This window comes from Mastigoproctus giganteus, chromosome 14, assembly GCF_048544385.1.
Source record: "Mastigoproctus giganteus isolate SK-2022 chromosome 14, ASM4854438v1, whole genome shotgun sequence".
NCBI lineage: Eukaryota > Metazoa > Arthropoda > Arachnida > Uropygi > Thelyphonidae > Mastigoproctus > Mastigoproctus giganteus.
This window is the reverse complement of record NC_143588.1, coordinates 62,256,619-62,278,085: the sequence shown is the minus strand read 5'-3', so window position 1 is coordinate 62,278,085 and position 21,467 is coordinate 62,256,619. Positions and strand designations below refer to the sequence as shown.

Here is a 21,467-nt window from a genome sequence, read left to right as displayed (position 1 = left end):
TTGAACACTTCAATCAAATCTCCTCACAGGTGCCTAGTTTCCAAGTGCGGCATTTGCAGAACTCTGGTTTTTCGTGGTAAGAGTACCTTTTGCTGGTTAACTTCAAATTAATTAGAAATTAATAAGAATGAACTGCACTCTGCATGGGTTGCACTCTTTTAAAAAAAAGTATGCCAAAACAATTAAAATGTATGACTGACATTAACATGAATTTTAGCATTCCAATCAGTATGGTTTTGAATTTTGTCTCGTATTTTGCACACATTTATTTTCATTAAAAACTTCATTTTTGAGGCATAAAAAGTTTACCATGTCAATGTGCATAAAAACCATGTGTCTTTTTTGTGGAAAACAGACATCCTTTAAGAACAGGATTAAGAATATAAATAAGCCATAAAAGGATTAACAAGAAATAAACTAGTGAGGCTGAGTTTGTTTATGATTCTTTCACACGTGTAGTTCTTATAAAAATCTTTAAAAATGTTTAACAGCTCATTTATAAAAAATGAAAAAAGAAAACATTCACATCATTTCTTTTCTGAATTTAAATTAATTAATGAACCTGTAAAGAATAATACAAACCTAGAAACCTGCAATTTGGCAATTACAGGTTTTTATTATGCTTTGCTTTGCACAGACATCACTAATACTCTGCATAATATGAAACAAAAAATAGTAAACAAAAAAAAACTTAGCTACAATATTATGTAATGAAAGTATATAAGCTTATAATGCAATAATGGAAGACTGTTTAAAAACACCTTTAGATAACAAAATTTCTCTAACCTGAGCTCAGTCAAATACATGGAGTATGCAGAGCTCCCAGAAGTACTGTCTGGAAGCGGTTATGTGTCTGCAATATAAACGATAACAGATGCTGTCCTGACCCGGTAGCTATACATGCAACTTTATAGTCAGCATCTCCAATTTGAGAATTCTGTCCATTTTGATTTTAGGTGAAATATTGCTAATATCTCGAAGGAGCAACCCTAGAATACTAAACTTTTGTACGAGTTATATCATCATTAAGCATTCATAAAACTTATTAACTTTCATTTTAAAATTTATGTGGAAAATTTTTTTATTAATTGAAATTTCACAATCATATCAACATGTAAAACAATTCACATTAAATTATATAAATTTTCTTGATCACACTGAAAATAAAATACTTTACGAGCTCTGCAGAGCCCATATCCAAAATCCATGATGTGACTAAGTATACGTATAATTGCATTCCTATCTAGTTGGTCCTGCATTACTTTTATAACAAATGACACCATTATTTCCCCGGGAACAGAAGTTAAGCCAGCAGGTCTGTAATTACTCATGTCACCTTTTGACATGACTAATTCGTATCTCCAGTTCACCCCTTGGTGAACTGGAGATGCGAATTAGGGTCCCTATGGACTGGAGATGTGCAAATCTCCAGTCCAAAACTCCTTTGCTGCCTTCCTTAATACAATTGGATGGAGTTCATTTGCCCAAGGTGCCTTTTTTATATTTAGCAACAAAAGTTTTCTTCCATTTTCCTCCCAGTTATCACAAAATCATTTAGCTCTCTGTTAAAGTTTGATAAACTTCTGCTATTCCCTTCCCTAAAGAATTCCTCATGTCTGAATGCAGATGCAAAATACCTATTCAGTTTGTCAACAACTGAGCAGGATCATCAACAATTAAACCAGTGACATCAAGTGAACCAATGAGATTCGATCCCTTCCTTCTACTGTTAATATAAGTAAAGAAGTCTTTGCTGCTTTTCTTTGCATTCTTTGACAGAACCTCAATCTGCTTTGTGAATTTATTACAGACTAGTTTATACTGATAATTTATATGCATCCCACACTTTTCTTCTCTGCCACATCTCATTTGTTCTTCTGAGATTCATTTTTAGGTCTAAATATTGAACAGTATTTCTTAGTTGGCATGAAAAGCCTAGTAGCTTCTATGGTTATTTTCTGAATGCTTCTCATTTAGAATTTGTTATTGGTAACATCGTTAGTTGATTTCAATGTATAGAATTTAAAAATTGTCTGAGACCACTGCAGTCACCGTTACAAAAGCAAAAGCTCTTTACCCTTCAAAGTAATGTCTTTTAAGTAAATCCCACATCCATACGCAGTGATCACTGCCATCCAGTGTGTGTTTTCCCTGTATATTCTTAATGCATGCAGAATCACTGCTGATAACCAGATCAAAAGTACTGCTCTCCCTTGTTGCCTCTCTAAAATGCTGCTGTAGAAAACAGACATCCAATAAATCCACAAGAGTCTTGCTAGTATGCGACCAACCCAAAAGTACCAGCCAATATCTAGAAAGTTAAATTCCCCCATTATAAGTCATTCTAATTTACTGGCCTACTCTATTTCTCTGTATAGATGTGTTATATCATCACAGTCATTAGACCTATAGCACACTCCTACTCTCGTTTTCATTTTCCCAGTGCTCATGTCACACCAATCTGACTGAACATTTCACTGGTCACCCACGTGAACTGAAGGCTATTACATCTAGGTAGAATTGCAGACAATTTCAAATTTAATCTTAACTCACATCTTTTAACTCGCAACGAGTACATTGACCTGTACTTGTTAAGTAAGTCCTCAGATCAGGGGCTCATATCTGGTGAGTATGGGCTTGGCACACCCAGGGTCCTGAGCTGGATATCATCATTCTTCTCTTTGTTGGTGATTCCCTTCTACTTCTCTCTCTCTCGGGATAATTCAGAAATTTTTTTTTCTAGTGCAGCATAAGCCTCAGGCTTCCTTGCACCCTATGGTTAATAATAATAATCTCCTATGCTTAATATCAATACCGCCAACGTGTACAACAATATCACCTTTTGTTCTCTTAAAAGATAAATACTCTACATCATCAACTTTTTGCCCCTGGAAGGCATACCCATATCCTGGTTCTACTCTGCCTATACTTTTTACACATGACATTTCTCATTTCCCTGACAATAGAGTCACCAAGAATAACTACGTCCTGGTGGGAACAGTGCATTCTGCATTGGGATTGCCAATGTTTCCTGTTTTGTTTCTTTGCACACAAAGAAAACAAACAAAGTTCATGCAATTCACAATGAATCAAACTGGAGATGTCTCTTTAAGATGTGGCCTTCGAGACTCTTCCTATAGACATCCTGGGCTTGTGCATAGAAGAGTGGCTATTCTTTACTGAATGTGTAAGCTACTTAAAGAATAAAATTAAGACTTTGTGTGCTAAGCACAGGAATTCGTTAGAGTTGGATGGCTATCAAAGGATTCAGTTTTAATATTTTATGAATGCTATCTGTTCCCAAAATGACCTAACTACCAGAGTTTGGTATATTAAGCCACTGTTATAAAGAAACATTTATTATCTGTTCAAAAGGTTCACCCTTCTGGGCATAACCCAAGCTTGCACAACTGTTTCTACTGATGCTTTTGCAGCCCTTATCTGGTAAATTAATAGATGACCTGCTTGTTGTCTGATGCACCTTTTTAATTGAGGCATCTCACTTAGCTGGAGTGGGTCGATTATGTTGATGTCTAAATCAATCATATAAAGAGAAGACTGAATGAATTGCTTCAATTACAGCAATCTCACTGGAACTGTACCGACAAAAGAAGAGAGACACACATTCTTCCTTCCTGTTGTTTCTGTAATTAATTGTAGAACTAAACCATGTTTGCAGTTTGAGTTGCATCAACACTGATTTGACATATCCTGAGACTAATGTTAAGTAAACTGGACTTGGAAACTAATGAGTTTTAAAGCTTGATTAGCTATGTACTAGAGCACTTGCCTCCTCCTCCTCACTGGCAGGGACAGTAACCCTGTGTATCGAATATTACTAATTCCCTGCCCAGGGAAACTTTCTCTTTGAGAAAGTTTCTTATATTTGAAATATTTAGGCATTTCATGGAACATATTATGGAATTAACTTTAATTGAATTTAAACGGCATTTTACTAATATTTTGTTTTATAAATAGATTTTTGTTCACTTTGTATAAATTTAAAGTTTATGAGTTAGATACATGTGGGCCCAGGTGATACACTAAACCAGGTCATCACCTCAAATGAGGTACCCCAGAGGTGTCACAAGATACAACACATCACTATTGGCACACCCAGGGTCCCGAGCTGGATATCATCATTCTTCTCTTTCTTTTTTAGTGATTTTTTTCTACTTCTCTCTCTCTCTCTCTCTGGGGTAATTCAGAATTTTTTTTTGGCTGGTGCAGCATAAGCCTCTGGCTTCCTTGCACCATATGGCTAATAATAATAATAATCTGCTACTCATTGTGAGAGGTCTGGGTTCAATTCCCATCTAACATCCTCTCTACTCAAGGTTTTAGTAAGTTGATTTCAGGTAAAGGGAACAGGATTTTTCCTCAGGAGTTATCCTATGCTTTTCAGACCACATAACATGCAAATCAATCCATAAACATACACCTATATAGACATAAATTGTATACACTCATATGAGCGATAAGCATGGGTGCCATTAAATATACCATATTTCTTCGATTCTAAGATGCCATCAATTGTAAGATGCACCTTAATTTCAGTACCACCAACAGAAAAAAGCTTTGATTCTAAAAATAAAACACTAAAATACATCTAACAAATATTTTTATTATAATAGAATTCAATTTACTAACAACAATAGTATTTATCAGTAGGTATGTTATTCATCACTTCCTTCTGAATCTTCTGAGCCGTCGAAATATCTGCATCTGAATCAATATCAGAGTCTATTTCACATTCAGAGTTGATTCTTCTAAGCTGTCATTATCTTCATTATCCCATAATATATAGTCTTCTGAGCCATCGAGAGCGTTGATGATGCAACATTTTTTAAATGAGTTGATACCCATTCTGCCAATTTTGATACCAGTGCTTTCTTAATTTTTCCAGAAGGTTGTCAGTCAACAGCCAGGATTCATATTCCTTTCTCAAGTAATCCTTAAATGGTTTGTTGACTGAAACGTCGAGTGGCTGCAGTTGGCTAGTCATGCCACCAGGAATCACAACCAAGTCACCATGTTGTTGCACGATGTTATTTTTGACCCATTCGGACAAATGTCCACAAAATGCATTAAAGTACTAACATGCTACGTGGGTTACGAAGACTTCCAGGATGTCTATTCCACACAACATTTAGCCAGTCTTCTGTAAGCTCTGCCGACATTCATCCATTTTTTTGTGCACGCACAATAACATCTTTGGGGGAAATTTTATTCTTCGGTATGGTTTTTCGATTTAAAATTAAATATGGTCGAAAGCAGCGTATCACAGTGATACACTGCTTTTCATAGCCTGTGCTTATAATCTTGATTCCTTCAGCGTTGACTGTGTAATTTCGAGGAATATATCGAAGAAGACCAGGATTTCATCAGCATTTCCAATTTGACTAAACTCAGTTTCTTTTTTTTCTCTTAATTTCATCACCTGCCGCTGAAAGTTAATCAGCTTCTGTTGAAAGTCTGCAGGAATTTTTCGACAGATAGATGTTCGGTGCATTAACGATAATCTGCTACAATACACGAGTCTGTCGCACCAACCGCGACTGCCTTTAAAAATTATTTTCTCTATTCTGAGGGACTTGGCCATTTCTCCAGCTTTCAATTGCATGGCTTGTCGAGTGATGGGTAATCCTTTTGCGGGTGTCTCCATTACAAAACGTATCACAGCTTCATTGACTTGTGAAAATCTTCCTTTCTTAGGACCTGTAAAGCACTTGGGTGTTGCTTTGCATGAAAATATGGAGTTGCGATCATTTCTCCAACGACAAATATTTACTTCACTAATGTCAACCCACGGCTCTATTTTCATGTTCTTTTGCATACACAATAACTTTTCATTTCAATGTGACTTTGTAGTGCAATCTTTTTGACAACATTTTAAAGTGCAATAAGGGATTAAAATGAATGAAATACAGTAACTCCACTTCTTATGTACTTTTGAAGATACAAACAAAATGTCCTAGCTTTCGCTGAGCGAGCTCCACTATAATGAAATAATGGTGGCTTCACATTTCGAAAGCACATGAAATCACTCACACCTCTTTATTCTCTAATGGAATTGGAGAATGCGATAACGGTCAAACTTGTGGGTGAAGTTTTCATATAAAAACAAAACATGTGGTGCCATGTGCAAAGTGCAGGAAAATTCTAAAAAAAAAACTGCGATTGTAAGACACCATTGATTCTAAGACGCACCCCGTTTTTAGAGACGTTTATAGAGGGGAAAAGGTGCGTCTTAGAATAGAAGAAATACGGTAATTTGAATTTCAGTACCCCACACTTGAGGGACCCTACAAGGCTCTAGGGGAAGGGGAAAGAGCTTTATCAAAATGACCTACCCTAATATGTAGGAAGACCCTTACAGTACATAAGAAACACACTATTGCATTAACAGCATTAGAATATTAATTAATTATGGAAAATCTTTTAAACAAAAAGTAAAATGTTTTAATTGATTAAAGTAAAACACTTTTGTAAAGAAAACAAAAACAAAAAAAAACTTTTTGTAAGCCTGTATTCGAGTAGTCAGGCTGTCATATTATGATCATACATAAAAGCACATACCACTGCAATGCTATACTAAATTTACTGTACATAGCAAGGTAAATAAATATTTTCTCTACTATACAGTAAATTCTATATTTAAAGAAAAGTAATAACTAGTACACTTTAGCTTTCCTTTCTTCGCAAAGAATTTAAGCCACTTATACTACTCATCTTCACATCAGACAGTTTCTGAACCAATGTAAATTTCAGAAAACTGCTTTATCAGTCCCACATTTTAAATGCCCAAACTCAGTCAATAATCTCAGTTACAACACATTCAGCTGCCCTAGCGATGGCATCTTTTAACCAAACCGTATCACTAATTTTTCACGTAGACAATGGATTTGTTGTTATTTGTTTTTTTTTTTTTTAGGTGCATTAGCAACTAAGGCCATATTGCTCCGAGGATATGCGGTGGTCATTCCCTGACCTTTCCGCATCCTCCGTATTTGGTGATCACGGGCTCGAACCCCAGTCTAATCAAGAAGCGTGTGCTACGCACTGCCGCTCCTGCCCACCTGGCTACGGAGGTGCCATGTAGACAATGTTCTTTACACCAGTGGTTCTCAACTTCTATTTGCTCGTGGCCCACTTCTGAGTTTCATTCACCTCTGTGACCTCAACCCTCATATTGTTTAATTACAATAAATGTAATATTTATAACATGTATTATTTCTTAATAATACAACAAATATTAATAATAAAAAATTGGTTTATTAACTACAATCGTTATTTATAATAGAATTTTTACTCATAATATTTTGTTTACTCATAATATACAATTATGCTCCTAAAAAATATATTACAATAATATTATTGTCCCTTAGTTTAGTGATATCTACAAGGTTCTTTAAATTTCTTTTTTTCACTAATTTCTTTTTTATATCACTAATAATTTTATTTTAGAAGTGAACTTTTCGTGGCCCACTTAACAGTTTCCACAGCCCCCAATTTTATGATTTTACCTGCGGCCTCTCAGAAATATGGCATGGCCCACTGGGGGCCATATGGCCCCCCGTTAAGAACCACTGCTTTACACAGTCCCATAAGAAGTCAAGTGGTGTGAGTTCAGGACTCCTTATGGGTGGGGGGGAAGAGGTATAACTGGTCTGTTCCTTCTATCAGTTGCAGAATCTAGCACAAAAAGCCTTGTACACAGTTTTGCTGAAGCCAAAGCCATCATCAGAGCTAAAGAAAATATTACACCTAAGACTTGAATAAAAATAAACAAAAGTACAAAAACTGACTTGTAGAATCAAAGCTATAAATAGGGCTACATGTATGAATATACATATATAAAATAATAAGAATACATATGTAAAATTATAAAAAAATGGCAAAAATAATGCAAACCATTGATAAATGGTCATAAGGCCACTTTAACCACATTATAATGCTGCTTATACCTCCTTGTGAATAAAATTAATGTGTTGTTTACTTCACATTTACTTGTGATTCATAACAAAAAATGTGAAGTAAAAATAATAATTAAAGTGAATCATTATCACATGAATTTTATCATATAAAAGAAGTGTTACACTTTGTATACTGTTCCCAATAGGTCAATTAAACTCCCAACGCAATACAACTCTTTAACAACGGGAAACGTTTCTGGATTCACTACAGAACTCTGTCAGCTGGATATTGAGATATTAATGAAAATTATTATACATGGAGTATGGAGACTGCAAGAAGATCCAGAAAGATTAGATGGAAGCCACACTGTAACTGCAGTCCCATCCTCGATGTTGATCAGCATGCATTTCTGCATTAACGTTATGAACAAAACCCAAATGGTGGTTGAAGAGTAGAATTAAATCCCCCCCAAAGTGTTTACCCCATTTTGATTGTTATAGATTTTTACCAGAAAAAAAAAAAAAAAAAAGGAAGCAATCCTTGGAGGGAAGGGTGATTTGTACAAAGTTCCTCACCTCAGCCACCATTTTTGGTTCCTTTACTTATGTGCATATGCAGAAATGTAAAAGGATGTAATTACAGTTGCACAATTCAGCTTCCATCTCACCTTTGGATCCTTTATTAATCTCTGAATACTCCACATGTATACGATGGAAACATCCCAATTTACAAATAACATGCATTCCTGATAAGCAGTTCTTAAACAGGGAGCATTTTTTCATAAATAATATATGGAAGGAGACATGTCAAAATATATATTTTCATGCCTTTGTATGGTTAATATTATGACAACCAAATGATATATTCTTTACACATACATTGCACAATATTTTTTAGATACAGCACAGCATTATATCACAGGAAAAACAAGAATACTAATATATTAGGTTGTGCAATGATAGATTAGGTTGGGTAAGTATCAATATGTTTTTACCCCAAAATCTAACAGTGGTCTGGCACAGATTATTTAATGGGCAGTCTTGTCTAACCAAGGTTGATGGAATTCTACTCTATTTTTATTTCTTTTCTGAAAGTTCTCTGTTTGTTTGTTTGTATTTGGTTTTTAGGAGCATTAGCAACTAAGGCCATATTGCTCCAGGAATATGCGGTGGTCATTCCCTTGACCTTTCCGCATCCTCCGTATTTGGTGGTGACGGGCTCGAACCACAGTCTAATCAAGAAGCGTGTGCTACGCACTGCTGCTCCTTCCGACCTGGCTACGGAGGCGCTGAAAGTTCTCTGTTGTAATCAGGATGTGCTGTACTGTATTGTACTGCAATCAAGAAAAGGATTGTCAGATAAAGCCAGTAGAATAAATGGAACCCTTTCATTTGGCCTCATATTAAAATAATCATCACATGACTTACCGGTCATGTGACGATTATTCTGCATTAATGATCATGTGAAGATCACTTTAACATTTCCAGAGGAATGGGGAAAGGATACAGGAAATATTGGGCTAATCTATCGACATGAAATCCGGCAAAGGTACCAAAGAATATTCAAGTCCTGAAATTTTGAAATATCAAAGATGTTACAAATTTATTAAATGCTTCCATTGGTGGAGGAGGTGAGGGATACTAATTAATCTCAATAAATCTAAAATCTTCCAAGAAATGCAAAAACATACTGAAAAATGTGGTGCTGATTGCACTTTCCTTTTTCAGTAAAGTCTCACACACACCCATTTATATATATACAGATTTGTGTGTGTGTGTGTGTGTGTGTGTGTGTGTGTGTGTGTGTGTGTGTGTGTGTGTGTGTGTGTGTGTGTGTGTGTGTGTGTGTGTGTGTGTGTTAATACAGAATTGCAATTAGTCCTAAAGATTCTTAGAGAACATTGTTCATGAAAAACTTGCTATGAAAATCTGGTGCAATCCTTCTGACTTTTTCTTCTCACATAAAGAAGTAATGCAGAACCATTTGGACAGGCATGAAATTATATTGCAATCGCAGCATAGATTTTTTAATGGGCAGTCTTGTCTAACCATTCTGTTAGGTTACTAGATGCAGTGACCAAAGAACTGGATGCAAAAAATAATTTTAACATCATATACAGTGGACTCCCACTTTACGATATTAATTCGTTCCAAAGACACCATCATATCATGAAAATAATACCATGTGTGAACCCAAAAACACACTATTTTTTGGTAATTTGTTCCAAGTCTGAGGAAGTTGAAATTTTCACTATATAACTAAGCTATTTATCTCTCTAAAAGGCGAATTTTATAATGGAAATTGTATTAATTTTATATAGAATAACGAATACCGTATTTTCAAGAGTATACCACGCACCTTTTATCTTGGAAAAAAAAAAAAAAAAAAAAAAAAAAAAAAAAAAAAAGTCGCCTTAAAATTGTGGTGCATCTTACACACTGGAATAAACGTTAGAACATGACACGAATTTTAAAAAAGAAAAAAAATGCTGACGGTGCCACATTTTTACTTATTCACCTTTCCCTCCCAAAATGTTTAAAATAACTGATAATTATAAACATTAAAAAAAACAAGAATGGTAATTTTCATTTGACTTACACTGGAAAAGCTGTTTGAATGGTGGTGTGGTGGTGGAGTTGAAGAGAATCTTTTACCATCAAAGTATCAGGAAAACGCTGCCTCTTGCTACTTATGGTATAAAAACTGTCCAAAGTAGTTTGCTTTTGGCACTTTCTTTGAAAGTTCTTGAAATAACTTAACATTTTATCTTCAAATTTGCAGGTCATCAATTCAGTGGTTTCAATATCTTGGTTTATTCTGACTATCCTCCTTACAATGTCCCATGCAGCAAACACGTCCTTAATCACCCTCCTCATGTTCCTCATCTCCACTGTCATGCTCGCCCATCTACTCTAATTTCCGGAGCTCCTCTGTTGTCAACTCCCTTCCTTGATCCTCAATTAATTCCTCCACATCCTCCTCAATCTCAAGAGCCAAGGACTCACCAAGAGTGATGATTTCCTGCTCTAGAACACCTTCAACTTAAAATCCTTCAAAATCATGGATGACTGAAGGCCACAAGTTCTTCCAGGCTGCATTGAGGCACTCAGCTGAAACTTCATTCCAAGAACTGACAATCATTTTTACAATCTAAGATGTTAATCTGGTCTTCGAGAATTCCTTTAAGGTGATGGCTCTGTCTCCTGAAGTCTCTTCAAAGCACTTGGCAAGCATCTTCTTCGTGTAAATTTTTTTAAAGTTGGAAATCACTTGCTGATCCATCGGCTGAATCAGAGAGGTGGTATTGGGTGGGAGAAATTTGACAGTAACAAAGTGAAATTGGTCCTCCAGAGATTGGACAAGTTTGGAACCATGACCAGGAGCATTATCCAATATTAACAGTGCCTTTAAAGAAAGTTTGTTCTTTTCTAATTAACTTTTGACTGAATGACAAAACACTTCAAATACCCATTCATTGCAGAAGTGTCTTGTCGCCCAGGCCTTCTTGTTACAGCACCAGAAGACACCCAACCTGCTTTTTTAATGACCTTTTGCTATTTAAACACTCTTGAAGTTTCTGAGTAGTAAACCAACATTGGCTAAGTTTAAAATCACCAGAGGCATCAGACACCATTTCATCTGTATTAAAAACTTGTTGAGGAAGGTAACCCTCCTTCTCAACAAGCTCTTGGAACTCCACCCTAAAGTTTTCAGCAGTTTCCAGATCAGCACTTGCCTCTCCATGCCTCATGACACTTAATATCTGACCTTTTTCTAAAATGGTCGAACCAACCTTTGCTGGCTTTAAAGTCCACATATCGCGTATCACTAGTTGAAGGTGTCTTAGCCTTTAAGTCCTCAAAAATCTACTTTGCACATTCGCAAATATATTGTCCAGGAACTGTATCATTCATTTGTTTTTCTTTTATCCACAGCAACAAAAGCCTTTTCATTTCTACAATCAGTTCTCTACCTTTTTGGACTGTGTTACATTCTTCACTTACTTTAACTTATTTAAGGTTTTCTTTTTATTTCACTATAGTAGAAATGGTTGAACTGGGAAAAACCATATTCACACACACCAATGAACTAATTTTAGCACCATCATCTTTTTCACTATTACTTGTTAAATTTTAATTGAAATTTTCTTCTTACTGCACTCTTTAGGGGCCATATTATGAGTTTACACAATGTTGTACAGTCAAGAATTCAATACAGTAAATTTATAGAAAGTAAGCAAAACACAAAAAATCACTTCAACTAAAGGATACGAAAACAAAACAAAACATGTGTCCAACACGTTTACAAACGCTGCTATTGACTGAGAGAAAGGACCAAGTGGTCCAGTCGGAGACAATCATAAGCCATTGTAAAGTAAATAAGTAGGTGCCAGTGATCACTGGTTAGTAGAATCAGCTGCTTTATAGAGTCAAATTTAAAAAAACAGTCAAAATCATTAAATTGCACTACACTTTCACAGTTTATTGCTATGTTTTGTTATAAGAATCAATTTGGAATGCATTTGTGATATTTTTCTAAAGTACATTTCTGGAGGTCACTACCATAAAACAAAAACAATTTGCAGTTTCCGCTTTACTGGACTTTTCTGTAAGTGCAATCTATTATAAATAGGTAGTAAACTCGATCTTATTGCATTTGTGATAATATCAATAACTGGAATTCTGGGAGTTTTTACCTTATTATGGTGAAATGTTTTTTCCCTTCACTGAAATCGCATAAAAAACATAAATTTTCAGAATCTTCTCTTCATTCCTATTTTTTAAGCTTCGTTTAATAAAATTAAAATTCAATTCACAAATGTGATCACAATGTCCCGCACTTGCACATAGTGAAAGGTATTTTATTATGGAGAATCCATTGGAAAGTGATTTGATCATGCAGTGAACTCATCATAAAGCAGGGGTCCACTGTATTGGATTTAGGAAGGCTTTTGATACTGTTGCACATAAAAGGCTGCTACACAAACTGGAGCAATGTGGCATTAAGGACAAGTTAATGCTATGGATAAAGGGATGGTTAAGCAGAAAAAACAGTGGTTATCAATGGGCACTGCTCTTTGTGGACTAATGTTATTAATGGAGATCCCCAGGGTTCAGTACTGGGCCCATTGTTTTCAATATATATCAATGATACTGATAAAGATATATCAGGCTTAATGTTTAAGTCTGCAGATGATACAAAGGTTGGAAGGATGGTTAATGACAGTAATCAGGGTGAGCTACTTCAACAAGACCTGGGAGAAATAGGCTGAGAAATGGCAGTTGAAGTTTTAACATTGACAAATGCAAGGTACTGCATATGGGTAGTAATAACCCCAGATTAACTTATTAACTGTGTGGTAATACACTCAGGTAGTGGAGAATGAAAAAGACTTGGGAGAAATTGTGCAGCCAGATATGAAATTATCTGAGCAGTGCAGACATGCTGCCAGGACAGCTCATGGTGTTTTGTCAATGATATACAAAACTTTGCTAGCATGATGAAATGAGGTGATTATCCCTTTATACAAATCCATGGTTAGGCTGAATCTTTAGTACTGTATACAGGTCTGGAGGGCTAATTTTAGGAACGATGTAGATCTGCTGGAATGGGTTTGGAGAAGGGCAACTAGATTGGTGAAGAGAACAAAAGGGTGCTCTTACCTAGAAAAGCTTCAGTTCTGCAAATTGCAGCATCTTGAGACCAGCCTGTAGGGAAAACTGCTTGAGGTGTTTAAAGCCTTGAATGGATTGAGTACGATGAATGTTAATGGTTTTCTTTCACTTGCTGAGACTACACATAAGGAGACAAATTCAATCTGAGGGACAGATGTTCGGAAGTTTGCCTTCAGCCAGCAGGTAGTTGATTGTTGGAACAGATTCCATCTGTTGTGGAAGTTGATGGGTCAAATAAATTCAAGACAAATACTTGGAGACAAATACCTAGACAAATACTTGGAGGTTATGAATGGGTGAACTGTGTTTTTTTTTTTTTTTTGGCTGATGCTATTTAAGCTTGTTTCCTTGCATCATCTGCCATTACTACTATTACACAACACAACAATTAAACGCAATATGTTTCGAGGACTTACAGTGCTGTTTTAGATTCTGGAAATTGTGAATGGAGCACTGCATAGGTGTTTGTTGTTTGTTATTTGGTTTTTAGGAGCATTAGCAACTAAGGCCATATTGCTCCGGGGATATGCGGTGGTCATTCCCAGACTTTCCGCATCCTTCGTATTTGGTGGGCACGGGCTCGAACCCCAGTCTAATCAAGAAACCTGTGCTACGCACTGCTGCTCCTGCCCACCTGGCTACGCAGGCACCCTGCATAGGTGTGGCTGGAGAGTACTTTGAAGGAGATAAATGGAAGGATCAGATCTGCTAGAATGGGTGAAGAGAAGGGCAACCAGATAGGTGAAGGGAACAAAAGACTGCTCTTACCTGGTTTGTGGATCGTGCTGAAAGAACCAGGATTCATCTCTTGTTATCACTGAATCCAAAATGTTGAGTTTCATGATTTTTTTCCAAACTTGCACTATAAACTTCCACATGTTACTGCTTCTGATTGCTCGTCAGGATGCATACACCTTTCTCATACCCAACCGCTCTGTAAATTTTTACTAATTCTTTGTTAATGCGTAACTGTTCTGCAATTAGTTGAATGCTATTCCAACAGTCTTGGCACGCAATCTCTCTAATTTTTAAATATTCTCATGTCACCGAAGTTCGTGATCTTCCTGTCTTCTGGTCATTGTGGACATCTTACTGTCCCTCTCTGAACCCATTCATATAAACACATGGCTGAATCATGGTTTCATCACCATACACTTTCCGTATAACATCACCGTTTCTGCATCATTTTTACTGAGCTTCACTAAAAATGTAATAATAATTATTCTTTGTTCTAAATTACAATCACTCACTTTTCTGTCAAAGGGTTAAAAGACTGATTCGCTTAAAGAAACACAGTTTAACCAAAACTTAACCAACTGCAACAAGCAAAAACTGATCTGTACAGGAAAAACAAGCTACAACACAATACGAATGTGGTTGACGTGTGCAGTAGTAAGGCATTAAGAAATTCTCATTTCCTTTCAGCCACATCTTGTATCACATCACCTTAAAGCCAGGTATTACGACACCAACATCACTTTAAAGGACTTGGTTAAAAGTCAAACAGGCCACATTCCAGTTTCATCAATTACAGATTCTTACAGGGGAGTGTGGAGTCCTGCTCTGACCTCCTTTGTACAGACATTAGAACTAAGTGTCTAATCTGAAGATCACATCTGGCCATGTGTTCCAAGGACCTTACACGTATTGGCGTGTACATCAGACCATGGGTCTGATGTACCCGCCAAATTTGGGTGTCGGCACCTAACCCTAAGCAAGCTGTGGGCAGTGGTGTGCTGGTATGTTTTTAATAACCCCCACCCTCTTGGGAAATTACACCATGGTTTCTTCCTTTGTGAGAATTACAACCCCCCCCCACAAAAGTATAAACGAATTCCATTACAGTACTGTATCAGTAAACATCCCCTTAACTTTTCATGGGCCACTTCTTCTTAGGGTAATGACTTTATGAGGTTCACAACAATTCTAAAAATGCAAAATCTTCAACAGATGTTGAGCATGGGAATGTCATTACCTTAAGAAGATGCTGCCCAGGCAAAATTAAGAGGATGTTTTGCTAGCAGAGATAATCCCTACACTGCCACGTAAGGAAAGGGGAGGAGGAAGCACAAAGGGTGCCAAAATTTTAAGCATGCCCCAGCTGAATTGTCCATATCACCATCTTATTGTCAAAATGACGCTAACAATTGTGGATGGAAAGTTCCACTCTACAGTTTATAGCCATGTCGGTTTCATTAACAACCGGGTGCTGCAGTCTCCTGCCCAATTAAAAAGCATGTTGTCTCAATTAAGCGAAGAAAACCTTGCCTATTTTCTCGATTAGGTTCTATTCTTTAAGATTTGTCCCAAATAATCAGCTGCCCCGATTAACCAGAATGCACTGTACTACGCACACACACATATATATATATATATATATATACACACACACACACACACACACACATTTTTTCATATGTGGGCTCTGTGAAGAATATACATTTCATATAATGTGATGTATGAATTGTCCAAAAACCTTCAAATAGGTGTTACTTATGTTTTCAAGTAACTATAGACAAACTTTTATAAGAGATTTCATAGTGGTAAGAAAATTATTTAATAATCTTCTTACCACTATAAAATTATTTAATAATTTTCTTACCACTTTTTTTATTTAAAAATTTACTTTTATTAAATAAAAATTATTTAATAAAAGCATAAGAAAATTATTTAATAATTTTCTTATGCTTTTATAGTGGTAAAAAAATCACTTTGAAAATCTGAAGGAAACTAATGCTTCTTGGTGGCAGTTGTCCAACCTGGGTATATAAAAGTTGAAATTGAATAAATTCTATGGAATATTAATATAGCCATACAGTACAAGAAAGCATAAGGATTTTGCTGCACCAGCCAAACAAAAAAAAAAAAAAAATAGTACAAAAAATAAACTACCTGTGTGACCTCCTGGTCACCTCTGATCCATCCTCCCCAATCAGCCTCAACCACAAACAGGGACAACTTATTCCAACAGAAACAATTTGCTGGCTTAAAAAAAAAAAAAAAAAAAAAAAAACCTTCCTGCAATCCAGTCTAAACCTCTTATCCCATAAATGAAGATTTTGTGCTCATTCATTTTACTTCCTCCTCTCAGAGTCTTATCCACCTTAACATCTACTTTAAGATACCTAAGTTAGTAATCTTTATGGTGTAGCCTACATATTCAAAGCCTTGCCTCATGTAGATACCCTTTAACTGATCTCACCAGGTTCATTGCCCATCTTTCAACTGTTATAGGTGTAATTTCACAATTGCCGTATACAGTGGGATCGTGATACATAAATTTATGAAACTGAACTGGGATAAATAAATAGAAGTACAGGGTATTACTATATTGAAAAACAAAGTAATGGTGAGCATATTTATTTTTTGATATTTTTCAATTTCGTCTTTTTTTTTATTCTGATTTGATTTTTGACAATAATTTCATTCAAACTAGTTGTACCCGGCATAACATACGGCATCTTTCTGATTATAGTTTAATCTAGATTCTTCAGTCTTTACCATTCTTGTTTAGCGGTGATATAATTCTACAGTAGTCACTTGTGGGATATATGCATATGTCTCTATTTGCAGGTGGTTCCCCGTCTTCTCCAACAAATATTGCAGCAACCTCCATTTTGGATGTAAGAAACGATGCATTATATCATCTCTTATCTAAGTCCGGATCTTCTATAAATGCCATGCGCACCTTCATTGTTGGATTGGCCTGGGTTATTTGATGCATTTGTTTATATATGACTCAGCAAATGGGTTAACTTGGCACAATATCTCGTCCAATTGTTGCATTACTTCAGCCATACACCCTTGGTTTGATTGTTTTTCAAGCCATTTTGTTGTTGCTTCAGCAGAATCAAAAATATAAAGTTGTCCATATCCTGGCTTATTTGCCTCGTTTGGATACAGCGGTGAAACTAGATGGTAAATCTGGCCGTGTATTCTAAACCAGTATGGACCATTTCCAGGTAGTGTTTTAATCTCTACACCCATTGATGCGAACGCCATTGCTGAGTTGTACTCTCGTATATGTTCTCTGTAGTTCAAGTGTACCCCTGTAAGCAGCTCTCATAATAGAGTAGGTGTCTCAGACAAAGGTCAAGTGAAACCTTTCCTTCATGACAGCATTTAGTGTATTTATTTGATGTGTTTAACTCATCATGCTCTTCCCCATTAATTACAGCTTTTTGATTATTCACATCTGGTACTTCTATTTGATTAGTCCTATGGCATCTTCTCATTTCCAATCTTGCTTCTCTTTCTTCGGTGTTTTCTGTCTATTTTCGTAGTCATAAAGTCTCGTTTTGGTCTCCTCTAACGTTTCATTAGCATTTCTTCTACATTTTCTCCAAGTTCTTACACACTGTTCAACCATTTTTACACTTCTTAAAACTTAGAACGATTTATTAAAATTGAAGACAGATAAAATAAACATACATCGATAGCTTTCGGACATACGCTGAGTGATCACTGAATTATGACCACCTACCTAATACTTCGTAGGTCCTCCTTTTGCCCTCAGTACAGCAGCCCTCAATACACTATTTGACGTGATATTGATACAACAAGATGTCGGAAGCGTTCGGGAGGTATGGCCAACCAAGCTGTGTGTAATGAAGTCGGAAATGCAGGTATGAAGGTGATTGGTGCATCCAGACGCTTGATTTGCCTTTCCATAGTGTCTCACAAGTGCTCTATGGGATTGATATCGTGGGAGTTCGGAGGCCAATCGATAAGCTGGAAGTCAGAACTGTGTTCCTCAAACCATTCCTGCACTTCAGGTGCCCGATGGCTCAGTGAATTGTCATCTTGGAAGACACCATCGCCATTTGGAAAAATGTGTAACATAGCAGGGTATGCACAGTCAGCAAGCAGTTGACAATAGCAGAGACCACTGATACGTTGTTCCACATGCACCATGGGTCCAAGTTCCTGCCAGTAAAACATGCCCCACACCATACAACCGCCTCCACCGGCCTGCACTTTTGATATCATGCATGATGGATCAAGAGCCTCATGTTGTTGACGACAAATCCGTACACGACCATCCACAGTGTGGAGTAAATAAAGTGACTCATCCGACCGGCGTTACCTTCTTCCAGTCTTTGCACCAGGCAAGTCTTTTACGACAATGAACCCTGGTCAGGAGAGGATGCCATAGGAGTCGTCTGCTGGTATAGCCCATACGTGCGACGTATGGTCATGCCAGATATTGTTCCGGGCTGGCCCATGTTGTATTGGGTAGCCAACTCTTCAACGATGCTGCACCTGTTCGCCTGTATCGTACCTAGCACTCACCTCTAACATCACATTTTCGCTGACCTTTGCAATTTTCCCGTCAGGTCATTGTTTGTCCATTTTGATGCCAGTCCTGGTACACTTTAGCAACGGTGGCTCTCGAACACCCCACCAGTTCAGTCGTCTGGGAAATCGAGGCACCATCTAGTCAAGCTCCCACAATCTGTCTTTTATCAAAGTCCGATAAATCCTTCCTTTTACCCATCACGCTCGGAATTTTACTACCTACTAAACCACACCACTGACACCTTATCTATGCTATGTAGTTCAACTAACTGCGCACTCTCGTACCTCACGGGCTCAACGGGTCACATTCAGTTTTCATAGGGGTGGTCATAATTCAGTGATCACTCTGTGTACGTTGCCTTTCTTCAGTTGAAAAACTTTAGTACAAAAATTAATAAAGAATACCCAGTATAGTGGTCATGTGAGGTGAACCCCGTGAACGGGTGCTGGCAACAATTAGCAGTTGGAAAATTTAGGCAGCATACCTAAGCATTTTACATATATAGATGTTAGACAATCAATGAGTCCTTTTTGCTCATCAGTTTCTTATCATTTGTCTATCACGTGCACACCATGGTCCATGATAGCTGCGTTGGGTCATGTTAAAATGAATTCGTTTTGCATATTTACTGAAAATTCCTCAAAACTTCATTGAAACCTTAATGTTACTTTCAATTTAAATATTTTTAAGAATTTAAGAAAGCTAAAAATACCTTCGGCTGCTTTAATACACTTATTATTATTATTAATGAAGTTAATACAAATTTTCTAATGAAATTTCACATAATGAAAATTTTAATGTCATGGATAGTTTAATTATTTTAAAAGCAATTTCTTATTACAAAGAACTACCAAGAGAAACAAAGCGACCAAAAATTAGTTCTTAAAAAAAAAAAGTTGAAGTGTCAGTCTTATAGAAATAAATTGATGATTTTTTGTTTATTTATATCTTAACGAAGTTTATACTAAGGAGAAAAGCAACTGGCAACTCAAGAACACAAACTGTGGTGGAGAGAGTTTAAGATGTACTCACAGTAAGGAAGGAAATGAGCCACCAGTTGTTTTTTCTATCTTCTTCCAGTCCTTGAACAGAAGTTCAAGTCAAATGTCAACAAATATCTTCTTTCGTCTTCTCAACCTCCAACCCAAGCACGGTACTAAGTACTATAGATTCTAATACCTCTCGTGTTTGGGGTACACATAAAAAAAAAAAAAAAAAGTCCAGTATTAGGCCTAGTGGCCTGTTATGTTCTCTCTCCATTTTTGCAGGTGTCTGCATCTGTCTCTCCTTCCTCAGGGTCTGTAGTTTAGAAAAACTCTTTTGGATAGCATCCATCCTCCATTCTCTCTACATGCTGTATCCATCTGATTCTACATGAATCGATAAATTCAGTACTGAAGTTGTCACCAGTTCTGACAGGATGTCTTGATTTCTTTTTATGTCAAGTCTGGTATAGCCTGCCATTTTGTACATGAAGCATATTTCTGCACCAGTCAACCTCCTATGCCCTTAGCTTATTGCCCATGCCTCAGAGCCATAGGTTAGGTTAGGTCTGGCGAGGGTGTTATGTATTCGTGTTCTTGTTTTCTTACGTACCAGATTAGATTTGAAAATATGATATTTGATAGTACGAACCAGAGCTGCAATGATCAATACGTTCTACGTCGATATCAATAATATTTGTAAAATAATAAGAGAAGTTTACCTCAATATAGTACGTAGAACACTTCCGTATGATACTCTCCAGAAATTAAAACGAAAAATTATACGGAAGAAATTAAAACGAGAGTATCATACGGAAGTGTTCTACATACTATTTGAGGTAAACTTCTCTTATTATTTTACAAATATGATATATAGTTTTAGTTATTCCTATGTAATTATTTATTTTTTTGCTCAATATCTTTTTTCTTTGGACAGGTATTTGAAAGTATTAACTTGTTCGATAATATTACTGTCAATGCAGATCTTGCTTCTTATTGGATCTCTTCCTTTAAATGCCATCACTTTTGTCTTTAAAGTTGAGATTTCCATATCAAATTATTTTGCTATTTTGTTTAATGAGAAGATAGTGTTACCGAGATTTTAATGAGAAGATGGATTGTTGTTTTTTCTATTTAGTAAAATTTCTATACTTTAATAAAAATGATAAATGCAATCTTGAAGAACATCTGTGCTTTTTACTCACATAAATAAGATTTTTTTTTGCCGTTGGAACACATCTTTTGTGCAATACATAAGGAGGCTAATCAGCCCCATTGTTTGTCAACGTGACAAACAATGGGACTATGAAGTTAACAAAGAAACTGGAAGCATAGAATAATTCTGAAGTCATTTACTTATCCTTCTCGAGTACATTCATATACGGGGCGTGTAAATTAAAATGTAACAGGATCTATCTTGGTTAGTTTTAGGTTTAAGCTATTTGTCATATTTGTGCCAAAATACTTAAATTAAACTATGTACTAGCATTTAGATTTCTCAATTTAACTTTTGCCTAATAAACTGCTTTTTTCTCAATGGGGATGTTATTCCCTGTCCTCAGTTTAGTCCATAAACATCATCATGTACTTCTG

The 21,467-nt window shown here is 36.3% G+C and overlaps 1 protein-coding gene across 4 annotated transcripts in view; it reads right to left on the bottom strand.

Moving 5' to 3' along the window:
• Window positions 1–21,467, bottom strand: part of aralar1 (calcium-binding mitochondrial carrier protein aralar1) — a 338,725-nt gene that overhangs the window by 308,502 nt on the left and 8,756 nt on the right. Inside the window, exon 2 of one of the 4 annotated variants that reach the window (XM_090388803.1) lies at window positions 787–989. The exons of 2 other annotated variants lie outside the window; for them this stretch is intronic. The gene's annotated coding sequence lies outside the window, so the exon portion shown is untranslated. Of the gene's footprint in view, window positions 1–786; window positions 1,003–21,467 lie in introns of all 4 variants that reach the window. One more of the 4 variants, XM_090388802.1, reaches the window with a different exon arrangement.